The following is a 17,908-nucleotide window of genomic DNA, read 5'->3' as shown; positions in this document are numbered from 1 at the left end:
AAGTTTAACAAACGTCATTGAGGTGTAAACCATTTTTAGACAGATATAATGAATCCAGACAAAAATCAAGATTTGGATGCCAGTCAGGTGAAGAAATCAAAAACTTGGTTTCGATAAATATCCCATTGAACAAGCAGAGGTCCAGAAGCTCTATTTGGACCCAGTTTTCGGAGTTCCTACGGGTGAGAAATTTTACGCTTGAAAAATGTACTACCATAACGGAACTAGCAAAAATTCTCGAGGATTATGCCCTTAACATGAAAACAGGCAATGGCGAAGACTATAAAGAGTCGTCTGTAAAGTTAATGTGGAATACTACAGCAAAAATGGTACAAGAACAATATTTTACGGAGTACGGCGTAAAAATCGACCCTTTGACAGATATATCTTTCAAATGAGCAAGATTGACCAGAGATACCAAGCGGAGGCAGCTTCAAAGTGTTCAAGAAAAAGAAAACTTAGTTTAAAAGCATTATCCACCGAAGAACTATTAAAAATCATCAAAGATACGACGAGGAAACTCCCGATGGAGCACAAAAAAAGTTTTCTCGTCTTTGCTTATTTAAACTTGGTTGGAGACGCAATGAGACTGTAAACTGCAAGATTCAATTTTTCTAGAAGGAATTTGATGTTATGGGAGAATTTACGGACCGAATTGAATACAACGGCATTTTTTCCAAAACAAATCAAGGCGGTTCAAAAAAGTTTGGCAAGCAGCAAATAGCTGGTAAGAAATTCATCAAATGAAAATTTATGCCCAGTTAGATTATTTTTGAAATTACTGGAAAAAAAGGGGACCAAAGATTTTATCAGACAGACTCTTAGGATGACCTCAGCGGACCTGTTTCGCAGAGCAGTCAACAAAACCATGATAGCCTTGATGATCGCCAACATCCGGACCGGATAAGGCACTGAAGAAGAAGAAGAAGACTCTTACCGTTCAACCCAACTGGACGGATGGATCTTGGTTCAAAAACTGTCCACTTGGAATCAACACCGTATCTAAGTGGACAAAAATGTCAGCTGAAAAAATTTAAATAGACACAAAAAAACATAAAATAACAAACCATTCTCATCGATCTTCAGCTGTATCACCCTTGTTTAAGCAAGGTGTTTCTGAACAGGAGTTAATTAAATTAACGGGTCACTCAAATGCAAGCTCTCTAAAACCATATCTGCAGCTGGATTCCAGTCACCACCAGAAGTTGATTGAAAATCTCAGGACAAAAAATGAAGCTAAACGAGTTCCCAAATGCTACAGGTCAATAATACACATGATCATGCTTTGGTAGAAAAGAAGGGGTAAACTACTATAGCTTATTATAATTGTACATTTAATATTGTTAACAAATAAATAAAGATTGTCTCGTTGATATGGTGTCTTAATCGTCTCGTGAAATAATCTTGTCGAATATCATTCGAGAGAAAATTATTTACCGGTAAAATTTTCTTCTGGTTTTATTCAAGTTTGTTGCCTTTTGGCAATTATTGCTTATAAAATTTTGACAAAATCACTCGACTGACGACTCGTGATTTAACTGTCAAAATTTAATTCGCGAAAATTGGCAGGCAACAAACTTTCATACCAGTCAAAAATATTGACAGCAAATTTTCTCTAATTATTTTCTATTATTGAATAGAAATATATTAATGAAAGCTATTTTAATTTTAGTATTTCAGATTTCTCATACTTACTCCAGAAGGTTTTGTATATTTTATTTGAACTTGCTATTGTCAGTTTTTTAAAACGAGTTTTGACTGAGTGAAATTGTTTAATACTGAATTGTTTGTATAACTGTTAGTAAGGTAAGGTATTTTGTCTTTGTTTTATTTGCAATTAAAGAAGTACAGAGACGGACATGTTACAAGTTGTCTTGTATATTAAGCAGTGATTTATAAAATTTGCTACAGTTTTTTTTGTTATATTGTTGTTTTACATAATTATATAAAAGATTTAGAAAGAACGGGCCGAATCAAAGGAAAATAACGTAATGCTTAGTATATAAATAAAATTTTAACGTTTTAAACCTTTTAACCATTTCCATTGTAACTGTACTGTTGAAAGGTTTAGTTCGTTTGATTTAAAGCAATTACAATGTACTTTAAAACTAATTATATTTGGCTGGTTTTTAAATTAAACTGTTATTGTCACACCAATCTTTAAACTAGATAAAGATCTTTTAGTAATTGACATAAATAGTTCATTTACAAATGTGCCATTAGATAAGACTTTAAATATAATCAAAACAAAATTAGAGAATGATGATACATTGACAACTAGAACAAGACTAAATGTATCAGCTATAATAAAGTTATTGATATTATGTACTGATAATATCTATTTTCAACTAAATAATGAATTCTATAAACAAAGTTTTGGACTAGCAATGGGCTCTAGTTTATCTCCATTATTAGCCGATATATTTATGGAAGATTTTGAAACAAATATTATTTCTAAACAAAAGTTAAAACCCTCAGTATGGTGGAGATATGTAGATGATGTATTCTCAATATGGCCTCATGGATCAGAGTTGTTGGACACATTTCTGAATGATATAAATAATAAAAAAGAGACAATAACATTTACCATGGAAAAGGAATATCATAACACACTACCTTTCCTGGATATTTTATTCTCTAAGAACGATACTGGATATGAGCAGATATCTAAATTATAAATTAAATCACAATAATAAAAAGGGAATCATTATATTCTTATACGATAGAGCCAAATTTACTTGATCTAACGAAAATTCTTTCTTAGAAAATTTACCGAATAGAACAGAACAACTTAGAACGAGATCTTACAGCATACACAAGGAATAATACGAAGAAAATAACAATACCATACATAAAAGCATTATCAAACTTAAAAAGATAGGAAATAAATTCAAAATTTTAACAATATTCAAAACAACAAACACATTGAGATCTATTTTATCTAAAACTAAACCTAACAATGAACAAGAAAGAACAAATAATTGTATTTATAAAATACCTTGTGAATGCGATCAGTTTTATTTAGGTGAAACATGAAGGCTATTAAATGTTAGAATAAGTAAACAAAAGGAATATAGGGTTCAATGGAACGATTTAAGTACAGTCCTAAAAGAAACAGATGGTAAAAAAAATTTAAGAAGCGGCTCTAATCATGCTAAATGAGATCAATTTTGTCGCAAATTCCTCGGCAGAATGCAGTAGAATCTTCTTCTTCTCATTGCGCCGTCTCCTTTCGAAGGTTGGCGATCCAAATGGCAATTGTAGTTTTGGAAACTGCTGCGCGAAAGATCTCTGCGGATGAGCGGTCGAACCATCTCCTCAGGTCTTTCAGCCACGAGTTCTGGCGTCTTCCTACTGATCTTTTGCCCTGTACTTTTCCCTGTAGAATCTGGTTACCTATATTAAAAGAGAAAGTTAATAAAAGGAAAATACTACTAGTAGTGTCAGTAACCTATCGAGGATACATTATTCATGTTTTTTAAATAACATTCATATAAAATCAGAATTTGATGTTTATTAAGAGTAAACTAAATGTAAGACCAAGTACTTACCATGTTAAGATAGTATTATGAGGTTTTTTTTCTGTTTTTTTCTTTATGATTTACTATGGAATAACTAACAGGAGAATTTTACTTTTTTTCTGATGAATATTCTTCAGTTAAAGTTGATTTCATGTAACCGAGTGAACTATCTTACAGTAAAGTCGTCCTAGCAACGCAACTCAGCAATATTGGCAATATCATTTTAAAGTCTTCTAATTTAAAATGTTTAATATATGTCTGACTTGTCAATATCAATGAGTAAGACACCATAAAATTATTATGAAATTAAATTGTTAGAAGAATTGTTCACCAAGTAACAAAAAACAAAATTTGTTTAATTTATTAATGTTTGTATTTAGATAACGATTTCCAAAGTGGAAATTGAAACGTTAATAAAGTAATTCTAAACTTCAGTTGTGGCTTATTCTCAATAAAATAGTAATTACTTTAAGATGCCACAAGAAAATAGCTTCAGAACGAGATAAAGATGTCAAACTGATACAATCATATAGGCCAATATCTTTGAATATCTTTGTCATGTGTTTTGAAGACTTTAGAAAGAATTATCAAAGTTAGATTAGAATGGTGGATACCTCATAATAAATTAGCTTGTCAAAATAAATTCTCTTTTAAAAAGAGGGTTAGTTGTCTAGATGCTCTTAGTACTCTTGTGGTAGACATAAACAATAATTATTACAGAAACAATTACCTTTCTGCGCTTTTCATAGACGTAGAAATTGCGTATGATAATTTCTCCATTTTAAAAGATTAGATGTTGAAATTATTTTATATTTCACATGAGGTAGTTAACGTGATTATTAGATTCTATACTACCAAATTTCATTTATATGTCAGCTAGCCCATCGGATTTAAAACTTCTTAATTCTGTACACAACACTGCACTTCGAATCTGCCTTGGAGCCTTCAGGTCGAGCCACGCAGAGAGTTTAAACAAAGAAGCGAATGAACTTCCCCTCTGGCTACGTCGGTGGCAACTCCTTTTAAAATATACGTCTTGAATCTCAGCTAATATCGAAAATCCAGCCTATAAATTACTTAGTATAGTAATGACCTTTTAACCTCTACTTCTCCTATTAAATATATATATATCAGCTAATATCGAAAATCCAGCCTATAAATTACTTACTATAGTAATGACCTTTTAACCTCTACTTCTCCTATTAAACTTCAATCTATGTCACAGTATCTCCCTCCTAAACCCCCATCTCCCCCCCTTCCTCTCTAAACCACCCTGGAATAAATTGAAAGCAGATTTTATTCTCTCGTTAACTAATTATGATAAGCCTTAGACAAATCCACAATTTATAAGGCAAACCTTTAAAGAATTGATTGCTAACAACAGATTTAACCAAATTGTATACGCAGATGCTTCTAAGAGTCCTACAGCTATTGGATGTGCTGTAACTTTAAACACAGATTTAATAATATCTTGTAATCTTCCGCTCTTTTGCTGCATATATACTGCCGAATTATTCTCTATTCTCCAAGCTACAAACTTACTATCACCAGAATACAAAAGAGTAGCAATATGTACAGTCTCTAGTGTCTATCTACTCTCTCAAAAGTATGTCACGGTATATTCTTTGGTTCAAGCTAGTCAAAACTCTTTCTATAGTTTAATCTCACTGGGAGTATCCATAACCATGATCTAGATTCCGTCTCATGTAGTAATCACTGGTAACGAACTAGCCTATCTTTTTGCAAAACAAGCCGCATCTTCTACTATTGAGACTGAAAACATACAATTACATACAGATTTACAGTCGTATTTTAAAAATATCATCCAAATGTCTTGGCAAGATCACTGGAATAATATCCCCTCCAAGCCTCGTAATATCCGTCCCACCGTTAAAAAGCTTGAGTTTCCTTCCATGACTTAGAAACGGCCATATAAGACTAACTCATAAACATTTAATGACTTCCCAAGATCCATCTACATGTACACACTGTGGTAATATTCTATCTGTTAAACATATTTTCGTAGACTGTCCCTATTTCAACAACAACATAAAAAAGAATCTTTTGAGTCGAAACTTACAAAATATTCTCAGCTCCCCAGATCAGTTCCAAAACCTTATTAATTTCCTCTATGAAACCAGGCTTTGCCAGGAAATTTAGAAGAAGAAACGTAGTTTAGAATTTGATAATTAATAATTGTACCAATATTTAATGTATTTAAGGTATTTCTTTATCGATTGTAATGTTACTGTACATTCTTGTAATGTAATGTAATAAAATTAGTTAATTTACCTACAATGTAATAAATTGCCGAAGGATATATTTTCCAATTGAACTTCCTAAGTGTTGCAATTACGGCATAGATTAAATTGTATTGTAAGCTCATAGTTCAAAGTTTGTTAGTATGATAGAAGCAATAACCTCTGTGCTGAGGTATACGTTATTTGTGAGATTATAAATTGGGGATTTGAGCTCAGTTGAGGGCAGTCTATTGTAGAAAGTTACCTATTGTTAGTTACCCATTTATAGCGTAATTATTAGTAGCTGTCAATAAAACAATAATTTTTACTCCACGACTTCAACATTTTATTGTATTTACCATCGTCGATCGAGAAGAATCGGACAAAGGGGCATTACAAAACGATTCGATCCTTATAACTACGTTCGAATCTGTCCATTGGTCCCGCGACAAAACAACATCAAAAGGGCGTTAATTGGATTAGAGCTTCGAAGGAGACGACCCTTAGCGACCTGTATAGCTGTTTCCCAGTTCCGTACAAGATCGACGATCGAATTCGAAGTGTGGAGAAAAGTAAAAATAAATAAAAATACCAGAAAGCACCGACATTAGGGGTAAGAGCCTTACGAGAGCCTTTGAGCACCAGAGGACCCAAATAGCAGTTCTTAAGTCTACTGTTCCAGCAGTTTGGAGGTAAAACATCTAGCGGCACCCAGAGATCCAGCTCACCAGTTCCAGTTCTAAGAAGAAAGCAGGAAGTCAGGATAAAACTGTAAGTTTTTGAATATTTATTATCATTTGGAGCAGTGCATTTTTTTTATAAATTAAAGATTATTAAAGAAACTTAGCTTCCAATTTAATAATACTTAATTAAAATATTTTTATTCTGCATACCTTTTTACTTAAAATATTTTATCTACTGCTAATTCAAATCTTATATCTTAATTATTTTGATATTAATTATATTCAATAATTTTGATTCTTATAATTTGAAATTTTTAAACATTTGATTTTCATTTGGAGTTCATTCAATTCCATATATATCGTATTTTGCATTATATATATATATATATATATATATATATATATATATATATATATATATATATATATATATATGTTCGGATAAGTTTCCGCGGTCAGATAAATGAAAATTACTGAGTTCTCGGGAAGAACCGCGTTGAGAATTTAAAGGTGCCCCAATGGGATCGCCCCTCTCTCCCGTAATAGCAGATATATACATGGAACATTTCGAAACAGTAGCCTTGTCCTCGTCAAATCTCAAACCCACCTGCTGGTTACGGTACGTTGATGACACCTTTGTCATTTGGCCCCATGGTAAAGACACATTAGATCTCTTCCTCTCCCACCTGAATGGAATACATCCCAGCATTCAATTCACGATGGAAGTTGAGTCTGAAGCGTCTTTGCATTCCTTGATGTTCTTATTCAGAAAAATCCACCTCACAGTTTTTCCTATTCCGTGTACCGGAAACCCACTCATACAAACCGCTATCTCAATGCCCAGTCACATCATCACCCCGCCCAACTTAATTCAGTCATCAACACTCTTATTTCCCGTTCCATAAGACTTAGCGACAACAATCACAGGTCATCCGAAATCAATTCAATAAGACAAACACTCCTACAAAACGGCTACCACAAAACCCAAATCAATAGAAACATTCAAAAACTTCTAAACCCCATTCCATCCAAAAAAGAAACCTTGCCGCCGGATCAACCCAAAATCTTTCTACCTTTTATTAAAGGTGTCACTGACAAGATCAGTAGAACTCTTATCCCTCTTAATATAAAACCATCTTCACCACTCACTCCAAATTGTCCAATCTCGTTAGATCCGTAAAAGACCAAATCCCCAATGAAGCCCATGGTGTCTACGAGATACCTTGTTCCAGTTGCCCACGTACATACGTAGGACAGACAAACCGACGAATCCATAACCGTATTTACGAACATTCTCTATCAGTCAAACATTCCGATACCACTTCAGCCCTAGCCCAACATCATATTCAGACAGGCCACAAAATAGATTTCGAAAAAGCAAAAACCATCGCTCCCATCCGCTCATTAAAAGCGAGAATCATTCGTGAAGCTATCGAAATCGAAAAACGGCCTCACAGCTTGAACACGCGCGATGACGCGAAACGATTGCCGGCAACATGGCGACCCCTTCTTCAGCGACCTCCCGCCCACACCGCTCAGGCCACGTCAGTTCAGACCACGTCAGCGCATACCGTTCCCGCGCATACAGCGAGTATAAAAGCAGCCACACAGGGTAAGACCGGTTGTCACTCGACACTGGGGAGTAGGCAGATTGAGACCTCAGTGCCGAGAGACAGTTCTTGCAATATAGAACACGATACTGGTACGTCTCGAGTGAGGGGAGTAGGCAGATTGAGACCCCGAACTCGAACCGAACCGTATCCCTCTTGATAATGGCTCCAAAATGGGTGCCGAAACGTCGAGTTTTAAATTCTCAACGCGGTTCTTCCCGAGAACTCAGTAAAATTTATATATATATATATATATATATATATATATATATATATATATATATATATATATATATATATATATATATATATATATATATATATATATATATATATATATATATATATATATATATATATATATATATATATATATATATATATATATATATATATATATATATATATATATATATATATATATATATATATATATATATATATATATATATATATATATATATATATATATATATATATATATATATATATATATATATATATATATATATATATATATATATATATATATATATATATATATATATATATATATATATATATATATATATATATATATATATATATATATATATATATATATATTATATATATATATATATATATATATATATATATATATATATATATATATATATATATATATATATATATATATATATATATATATATATATATATATATATATATATATATATATATATATATATATATATATATATATATATATATATATATATATATATATATATATATATATATATATATATATATATATATATATATATATATATATATATATATATATATATATATATATATATATATATATATATATATATATATATATATATATATATATATATATATATATATATATATATATATATATATATATATATATATATATATATATATATATATATATATATATATATATATATATATATATATATATATATATATATATATATATATATATATATATATATATATATATATATATATATATATATATATATATATATATATATATATATATATATATATATATATATATATATATATATATATATATATATATATATATATATATATATATATATATATATATATATATATATATATATATATATATATATATATATATATATATATATATATATATATATATATATATATATATATATATATATATATATATATATATATATATATACATATATATATATATATATATATATATATATATATATATATATATATATATATATATATATATATATATATATATATATATATATAACTCAAATTTGGGAATGCCAAAAGTCCTTTTTTAAAAAGAATTTATTAGAGCTAAAACGACTAATTACAATAAAATCAGATTCTAAACTGCATAAAATATTAGTTAAAATAAAAAATATACATTTGCAATTATACAATTCACTATATTACGAAACATAGCGTCAGCACTCCTAAGTTCAATGTCTTTGACAATGTCAGCACTCCTGAGTCCATGGCCTGAATAAACCCATAGGCGTCGCTCTATAACTCCTCTTCCCCTAGATTGAAGCTCCTTGTGGGAGGTGAATTTTCGAACTGGAATCGTCTGGGTCCTGTATGTTTGACATTCTTATGTCTTCCTTTCTTTTGGTTTCTTTTCTTGTTCTTATCGTTATTTTCTTATAAATAATGTAGATGATTATTACAACGATGGCAAGATATACTATGATCGTCCAAATGCTGGGAATGTGGTAATTTTCTCTTTGTTCCATGATGGGTGTGATTCTGTTTGTGGGATTTTTTTCAAATTTTAAATTCTTCAAAGTTATTTTCATAGGTGAAACGCTTAACTCTTTAAACTTTAATTTCGGCTCGGTGATTAATATTGGTTGTCCAAAGGTTCGATCTTGGAACAACAATTCTTGGTTTCTGAAAAGGATTGTACACTGTGTATTTTCGATCAGAAAGATGCCTGTCAGTGTTTTAATTTGAATTCCTTCAGAGCATTTGAAAGTTAATTTTTCCTCCATAGGAAATATTGCCAAAAACTGGTTCATCTCTGGTATGATTTCGATGTGATTGCCTTGGATGTCTGCCTTAATATATTGACAATTACTGGAGTTTTCTTGTAAGATTATTTCCTTTTCGCATATGTGTTCTTGATTATTTTGTAGACGGCTTGGACATTGGAAAATTTTACCGTGGGTGCAGATGTCGTTGAGAGGTATTATTGTATTTTTATTTTTTAGCAAATATCTTGTATTAGGTATTATTATTGCAAATTCTGACTCAATTTGTGTGGGTATAGGTAATAAATAGTAGAGATCAAAGATGTTCTCAAAATCGATAGGAATTGTCAGAAAATATTGAATTTGGTTTTCCTCTATTTTACAGGTGATTTCCAGAATGGATTCAAAATCTAAAATATTTTCGTGTTTTAATTCAAATGGTAATTGTGTTTTGTAAAATAAAGAGATTCTTTGTATGCTATTTTTGATATATTGAATAATATTAACTTAGTTGTACGTCTCTGATCTAAAGAATTCGCTGTTAGAAATGTTATTTTTAAGATACTCAAATTGCTTGTTCAGGTTGTCATATTCAGTTACAAGTGGTTTTAAATTATAAAAATGTACAAAATGTATGACTAGATTTTTGGAGTTTTGCGGTTCCTAATTTTATAGGTAGAATGCCTAGGTTGTGGGTGATATCTTTTATTTCGGCTGTTGTATGTCCGATTGTGACGAACCTGGAAAAATATAAGTTTTCCGTTTAGGTCGTTTTACATTTGAAAGGTGAATGTTTTCGGTAGTATTTTTATGCCGCTTAATGAGTTTTGCTGTTTTCTTAAATTTATTAATGGATTTAATATTTTCTTTTTGATATTTATTTTTAGTTTTTCCTTTTATTTGTCTGTTTCGCACAAATACTTCGGTAGGAATTTCATTTGGTAATTCCTCGCGTGTTTCATTTGCTTTATTTATAACTTTTGCTTTATTTTCTTGAAGTTTTTTGTTAATATTAGAATATAGTAATTTCATTTTATCCTTATGATTAGAAATATAATTATTAATTAATTGTTGCTCTAGGTCAATGTTAAATGGGGAGTTGATGTCTAAATGTCCCGTGACTAGTTCATGGGGTTTCATTTTTGTTACGGCGTGGATAGTACTGTTGTAAGCTAATAATGCATAGTTTACTTTTTGTTCTATTGGGTCGGATTTATACTCATTTTGATTGTTTAGTAACCTGATATGTTCTATAATAGTTGAATGAAATCTTTCAGCTATACCATTTGATTCTGGATGCTGGGAGGAGATAAAGTGGATTTTTACCTTGTGTAATGCTAATAAGTCTTTAATGACTGAATTTTTTAGTTCTGTACCATTGTCTGAAATGATTTGTTCTGGAATACTATGATGTGTAAAGAATCTAATCAAAGCGTTTGCTACTTCGATACCTTGAGCAGAATTAAGTTTATAAAGTTGGGCATATTTAGAGAAAGAATCGACTATCGTTAGAAATTTGGTATTTTCAAGAGTTATGGAATCTAAATGTAAAATCTGAAATGGCTTAATTGCTGTAGGAGTAATGCTAAATATTGGCTTTATGGGATTCCTATCATATTTTGTTATTTGGCATATTTCGCATTCATTAATATAAGTTTGTATAGAAGCTCGTTGATTGGGCCAATAATATAATGATTTAATTCGGTTATCCGTTTCATCTAAACCTCTATGATTTTGCTTGCCTTCATGATAGTTTTGAATTATTTCTTTAATTTCGTTTATAGGAACATCGATAAGTTTCTTAGTGCAATTAATAAATGATATTTGAGAATTTTTAAAATATTTTTGGATAACAACGCTAAATTTCTCATATACTGGGTCTTCAAAATAAAGGTGATATTTTATTTTGGGTATGGTATATTCTTTAATAAAATCAGTAACATCACGCTCAAAATTGTTTTTTGAGAACTGGACAAGAATTCTTTGTCTTTTATCAAATAATTTGATTATAGTGGGACTAGCAGGATTAAAATTAACTTCAGAGATAAAAATTTGGTTAATTCCCGTGTTTACAGGGTTTTCGGAAATAGGAATTCCGGGGGTAGGATTTTCTACATTGGTGTGTATCGTCTCACCGTCATCAGGATTTTCTTCTTGTCTATTATCTTCATCTATTTCAACAATCAGCGATTCTGTATCTGGTTCATTATTAAGATCTTGTTGAGCTTGTTCATTAAGTGTTTCCATATATTCAAAAATATTTTTTGTGTTTTCCAAATTTTTTGTTTCATTGACGTTTAGCTCTATTCTGGATAATGTATCACAATTTGTATTTAAAGATCCTTTTTTATAAATGATTTCATAATCATATTCTTCTAGCTTCAAGCGCCATCTTACTAGTTTGGAGTTGGGATCTTTCAATGAAAATAACCACTGTAGTGGTTTATGGTCAGTAATAATAGTAAAGCGTCGTCCAAATAAATACGGGCGAAAATATTTGACAGCCCATACTATTGCCAGTAACTCTTTCTCAATTGTTGAGTAATTGATTTCTGAGTTGTTCAAAGTTCTGCTTGCATAAGCAATTGGCAAGTCGGATCCAATCTTTCCTTGACTAAGTACGGCTCCTAGCGCAAAATTACTAGCATCTGTAGTGAGATTGAAAGGACGGGAGAAGTCAGGATACTGTAATATGGGTTCATTTATGAGAAGTTGTTTACAAGTTTCAAAACATTGGATGTAATCTGAATCACTTACATTGATTTCAGCATTTTTCTTCAAGCGAGTAGTTAGTGGTTTAGTAAGTTTAGAAAAATCTTTAATAAATTTTCTATAATAACCTAAAAGTCCTAAAAATCCTTTTAATTGTTTAGTATTTTTGGGTATTGGAAAATTTTTATCGCTTTTATTTTGTCTGGGTTCGGCTTAACACCTTGTGGCGTTACGATGTGACCTAAATATGCTACTTCTTTTTTTAAAAACTCAGATTTATCTATTTGAATTTTGAAATTTGATTCTCTTAATCTTTGAAACACTTCTTTTAAATTAACTAGATGCTCCTGAAGACTTGTACTAAATATAATTATATCGTCAAGATAAACCAAACATTTTTCATTTTGTATACCTCTTAGGATATTATCCATAACCCGTTGGAATGTCGCTGGGGCGTTACGGAGTCCGAAAGGCATTCGCAAAAATTCGTAGTGACCATTTTCTGTATTGAATGCAGTTTTTTGAATGTCGCGTTCATCCATCTCGATTTGATGAAACCCTGAAGCGAGGTCGAGTGTCGTAAAGTATTGACACCGTCCAAGTTTATCCAATAGGTCACTAATGTTAGGTAAAGGGTATCTATCACCAAGTGTGATAGCATTAAGACGTCGATAATCTATTACGACTCTAAACTTAGGTTTCTTGGAGGCGTCCATTTTTTTTGGGACCACCCATATAGGAGAGGACCAAGGGGAATCCGAAGGTCTAATAATATCTTGATCCAGCAGGTTCTGGATTTGATTTTGCACTTCCTTCCTATAAATTTCTGGATATCTATAGGATTTTGAATATACTGGTATATCGTTTGTTGTTTTTATTGTATGTTTAATTTTATTAGTAAAAGTTAATTGATTACCTTCGACATGAAAGATATCGGAATATTCTTTTATTAACTTTAATATTGAATTTCTTTCCTCAAAATTCATATGATCTGTTCGAACTTTAGAAATATCGAATTTGAATTCTTCAGCATTTATGGAATTAAAATTTGGATTTAAAATTTGTTCGTATTCAGCGAACTTTTCCACCATGATTGGGGAAGTTACATCCAATTTAAAATAAGATTCAGAAGAATTCAAAATCGTGCAAATAGCCTTATTGTTTTTTACCGTCGTAAGGCATTCCGGAATTTCTAATTTACCGATTTGTGTATATGGTATAATTACATCGCCATTTTTTATATTTTCAACATTTAAACTGATAACTTGCTCGGTTCGTGGCGGCACTACTATACAATTCGTGTTGCCACTATTCCCGGCTTTATAATAATTTAATTTTATCTTACTGTGCGAGGTAATTAAAACGTTATTGGCCAAATCAATTTTTGCATTTAATTTTTTTAAATTATCGAGGCCTAATAAGCAGTGAAAATAGTCATGGAATTTAAAAACGCAATAACTTAAATTTAATTTATTTTTAGTATTAAAAATTTTCGATAAGGGAATTTCAGTACAGTAATTTTCCTGTTTTGTGCTCCAAGTGCTGTTGAAATTTGGAAGGGTTTACGAAAAATTGAATTTTTAAAATATTTTTTAGCGACTTCTGAGGTTACAAACGATTTTGTGCTCCCAGTGTCTATCAGTACTTTAAGATTATGCTCAGGAAATACAATATACGGCAATTCACTTTCGTTATTTATCAGATTTAAAAGTTCAACTTGAGTAATTATGGATTTTCCGAGGCTCTGTTCTCTAAAAAATGATTCTCATTAGTTAATTCAACTTCCTCGGTATCGCCAATATTATGTAGCTCCTCAGCTATGGTATTTTGTGGTTGACTTGAAAATATATTATTGAAGCGTCTTTGATTTCCAAAATTTGTTGGTCTAAAAGTATTTTGACTAGTGGTACTCATTGGAGTTGGGGCTTGAAATCTTTGATTTGGATTTGATTTAAAGACATTACTACTTCTGTTATTTGCAAAAATATTAGTTCCTCTGTTATTATTTGAAAAAGAGGTTGATGCTAATGGTTGTTTTTGTTTGTTGAAATTGTGTGGAGTTTGTTATAGGTGGGGCTTGAATTCTTTGTCGAGGTTCATTGAATGTAAAGGATCTGTTCGTTTGAGGAAATTTTTGTTGAAAGTTAAGATTTGGTCTTGGATTACGATTATTTTGAAAATTTGGCTTTGTTTGCCTAGATTGTGAAGAATATTTCCATTTAAATAAATTTGAAAATCGTTAGTTAAAATACTTAGTGCAGAATTTAAGTCTTTAGGGTTTTTAGTTCGCATGAAGGTGCCAAGTGGTTCTTTTAGACCACGTAATAATACTCGTAGGGCTAAATTTCTAAAATAGTTTGATAAAATTAATAATTCTTGGTCATTAGAACGTGTAGTAATTAAAGATATTTGTAAATTCAAAAGATGTTGGACTTTATTGAAGAATTCAAAAGGGAGTTTCATTATTTTGCTTTAATTCTGACATTTCTATACTAAGAGTATAAATATCTCTTTTTATCAGCATATGTATTTAGCAAGGCATCTTTAAGATCTTGCCAGGTCCTAACTACACATGCTGAAATGTTAATAGCAGCTTCACCTTTTACTTTTGCTAATATGCTAGACATAAGGTATTCATTCTGAAAATCATCTGAATCAACTCTATTATAAAATTTATTAATCAATTTTTCACAGATTTCCACGAATCTAGGAAGTAATGTATTTTCTCCGTGGAAATCTGGAATCATGTCAAGATATTCCTTTTTTAATTGTGGGATTGCCATTTTTATTTTATTTTTTGAGTAAAAATTTAAATTAAAAGTACGATTATTTATTAAGGATGAATTAGAACAAAAATTATTTTTAATAGGGAGTTTTGAGTCAGAATCTGAGTCTGATGAATCAGAATTTATTAGAATTTTAGGCTCTCTATACGACATAAGCACTTACCCAGAAAAGAATTGTCCACTCCATGTAAGCTGGTTCACTCAGAAGGTTTGACTAGGCAGGTATCTTCGATATTCACTCGAAAAGTCCACTTAACACGATTCCTGTTATAAAGGGCTACTCAATCCACCCACAGGAATATAACACTTCCGAATTAAGGTCAATAAATCGTTGAAACGAACCGAATTTATATTCGTTAAACCCGTTTGACCTAGCTACTGACTGCGCCACTCAAATTGGGAATGCCAAAAGTCCTTTTTTAAAAAAAGAATTTATTAGAGCTAAAACGACTAATTACAATAAAATCAGATTCTAAAACTGAATAAAATATTAGTTAAAATAAAACATATACATTTGCAATTATACAATTCACAATATTACGAAACATAGCGTCAGCACTCCTAAGTTCAATGTCTTTGACCATGTCAGCACTCCTAAGTCCATGGCCGGAATAAACCCATGGGCGTCGCTCTATAACTTATATGTATATATATTACATATATATATATATATATATATATATATATATATATATATATATATATATATATATATACAATCTTTCGGGATGAACAGTGTTGATTATTATTGCCCAATGATAATCCGACGCGGTTCAAACCAATGTGTCTAAAAAATTAACAAAAAAATAAAACCAAAAAGAAAACGGTGCGTGGCACTTGGGGAGTGCCGTCAGAACTGAATACTTCTTATAGCGCATTATTACTTATACAGATTTAGCCATACGGCTTACCACTCCCTCTAAGGGGAAAATTCACTTCATCCCAGATACCTACGGTATCAAAAGGATTGAGCTCTGGTGGGACTCTTTCCGTGTTATCGAGCCCTAGGTGACTTGGTTTGCTGGAGTATCTCCAAAAAATTACCGTACACATCTGGACGTCGCGAGGAGTACAGCTTTCTGCATGGCCTTATAAAGATGTTCATTTAGAGCCAGCTCTTTGATGTTCGCTAGGAGGTTTTTGGGAATAACACCAGTAGTAGATAGAATAATAGGTACTGTCTGGGTACTTTCCATTCTCCATTGTCTCCTGATTTGTATTTCTAGATCTCTATACTTGGCGATCTTTTCGTTATATTTAACACGCAAATTATTGGTGTTAGGTATCGCCACATCAATAAGTGTTGTTTGCCTGGTAAGTTTATTAACTAGTATGAGATCCGGTCTATTATGTGCCACTGGTTGGACTGTGAGCACAGTGCGGTCCCAGTATAGCTTGTAGTTGTCATTTTCAAGCATTCTGTCAGGTACATATTGGTAATAAGGAAGATGGTCGGTTTGGAGAAGTCCCAGTTTGTCAGCTAGTTCTTGGTGGATAATCTTTCCTACTGAGTCATGGCGTTCTTTATAATCAGTTCCGACAAACGCCTGGCAGCCCCCGGTAAGATGTTGGATGGTTTCTTGGGCTTGACATCCATATCGGCGTTTGTCATTTTGGACTTGAGGATCTTTAACAATATATTTCAGGTAATTTTTAGATGGAATAACCTGATCCTGAATGGCAAGTAGAAAGCCCTCAGTCTCGGGAAACATCTTTCCTGATGTCAACCAATAGTTCGACGCTGTATTGTCGACATATTCTTGGCTGATCTCATTGAGATGTCGCCCATGCAGAGGTTTACTCATCCAGGTGCGCATTTTTTCTTGCTTAGTCAGATGGTTTATGCGCATTTCTTGTTCCCTCAGTTTTAGCGGCGTTGTATCATCTACTGCGCAAATTGCTCGATGTAAGATAGATGTCTCAGCCTGCACCTGAAAATAAGTTCTTAAATTAGCAACCTGTTTATTCAATTGCTCACCTATGTCCATAAGTCCTCTTCCCCCTTGATATCGCGGTAATGTTGTTCTCTCTACTGCACTGCGTGGATGGTGTTTTTGCGCCTTTGTGAGAAGTGTTCTTACTTTCCGCTGAAGACTCTCTATATCCGTTTTTGACCACTTTATAATACCAAATGAGTAGCTCAGCGCGGAACAGGCGTATGTATTTAATGCCTTAAACAAATTTTTACTATTAAGATATGACCGATTTAGTTGTCTTACTCTTCGTACGAACTCAGAAGTTAGTTCGGTTTTCATTAGCTTATGGTCAATTTTTCGGAGTTGCTGTACTCCGAGATATTTGTACATAACTCTGAGATAGCGCG

At 31.6% G+C, this 17,908-nt stretch overlaps 1 protein-coding gene across 2 annotated transcripts in view; it reads right to left on the bottom strand.

The window, feature by feature from the left end:
* The window catches only part of LOC140446877 (uncharacterized), a 75,051-nt gene that overhangs the window by 35,639 nt on the left and 21,504 nt on the right, over positions 1-17,908 (bottom strand). The window contains exon 1 of one of the 2 annotated variants that reach the window (XM_072539454.1): positions 1,696-1,790. The exons of the other annotated variant lie outside the window; for it this stretch is intronic. The gene's annotated coding sequence lies outside the window, so the exon portion shown is untranslated. Of the gene's footprint in view, positions 1-1,695; positions 1,791-17,908 lie in introns of those variants that run through there. 2 annotated transcript variants of the gene reach the window in all.

The sequence above is a fragment of the Diabrotica undecimpunctata genome, chromosome 7 (genome assembly GCF_040954645.1).
Source record: "Diabrotica undecimpunctata isolate CICGRU chromosome 7, icDiaUnde3, whole genome shotgun sequence".
Taxonomy (NCBI): Eukaryota; Metazoa; Arthropoda; class Insecta; order Coleoptera; family Chrysomelidae; genus Diabrotica; species Diabrotica undecimpunctata.
The sequence above is the reverse complement of the archived record's forward strand: the minus strand, read 5'-3'. Positions and strand labels throughout refer to the sequence as shown.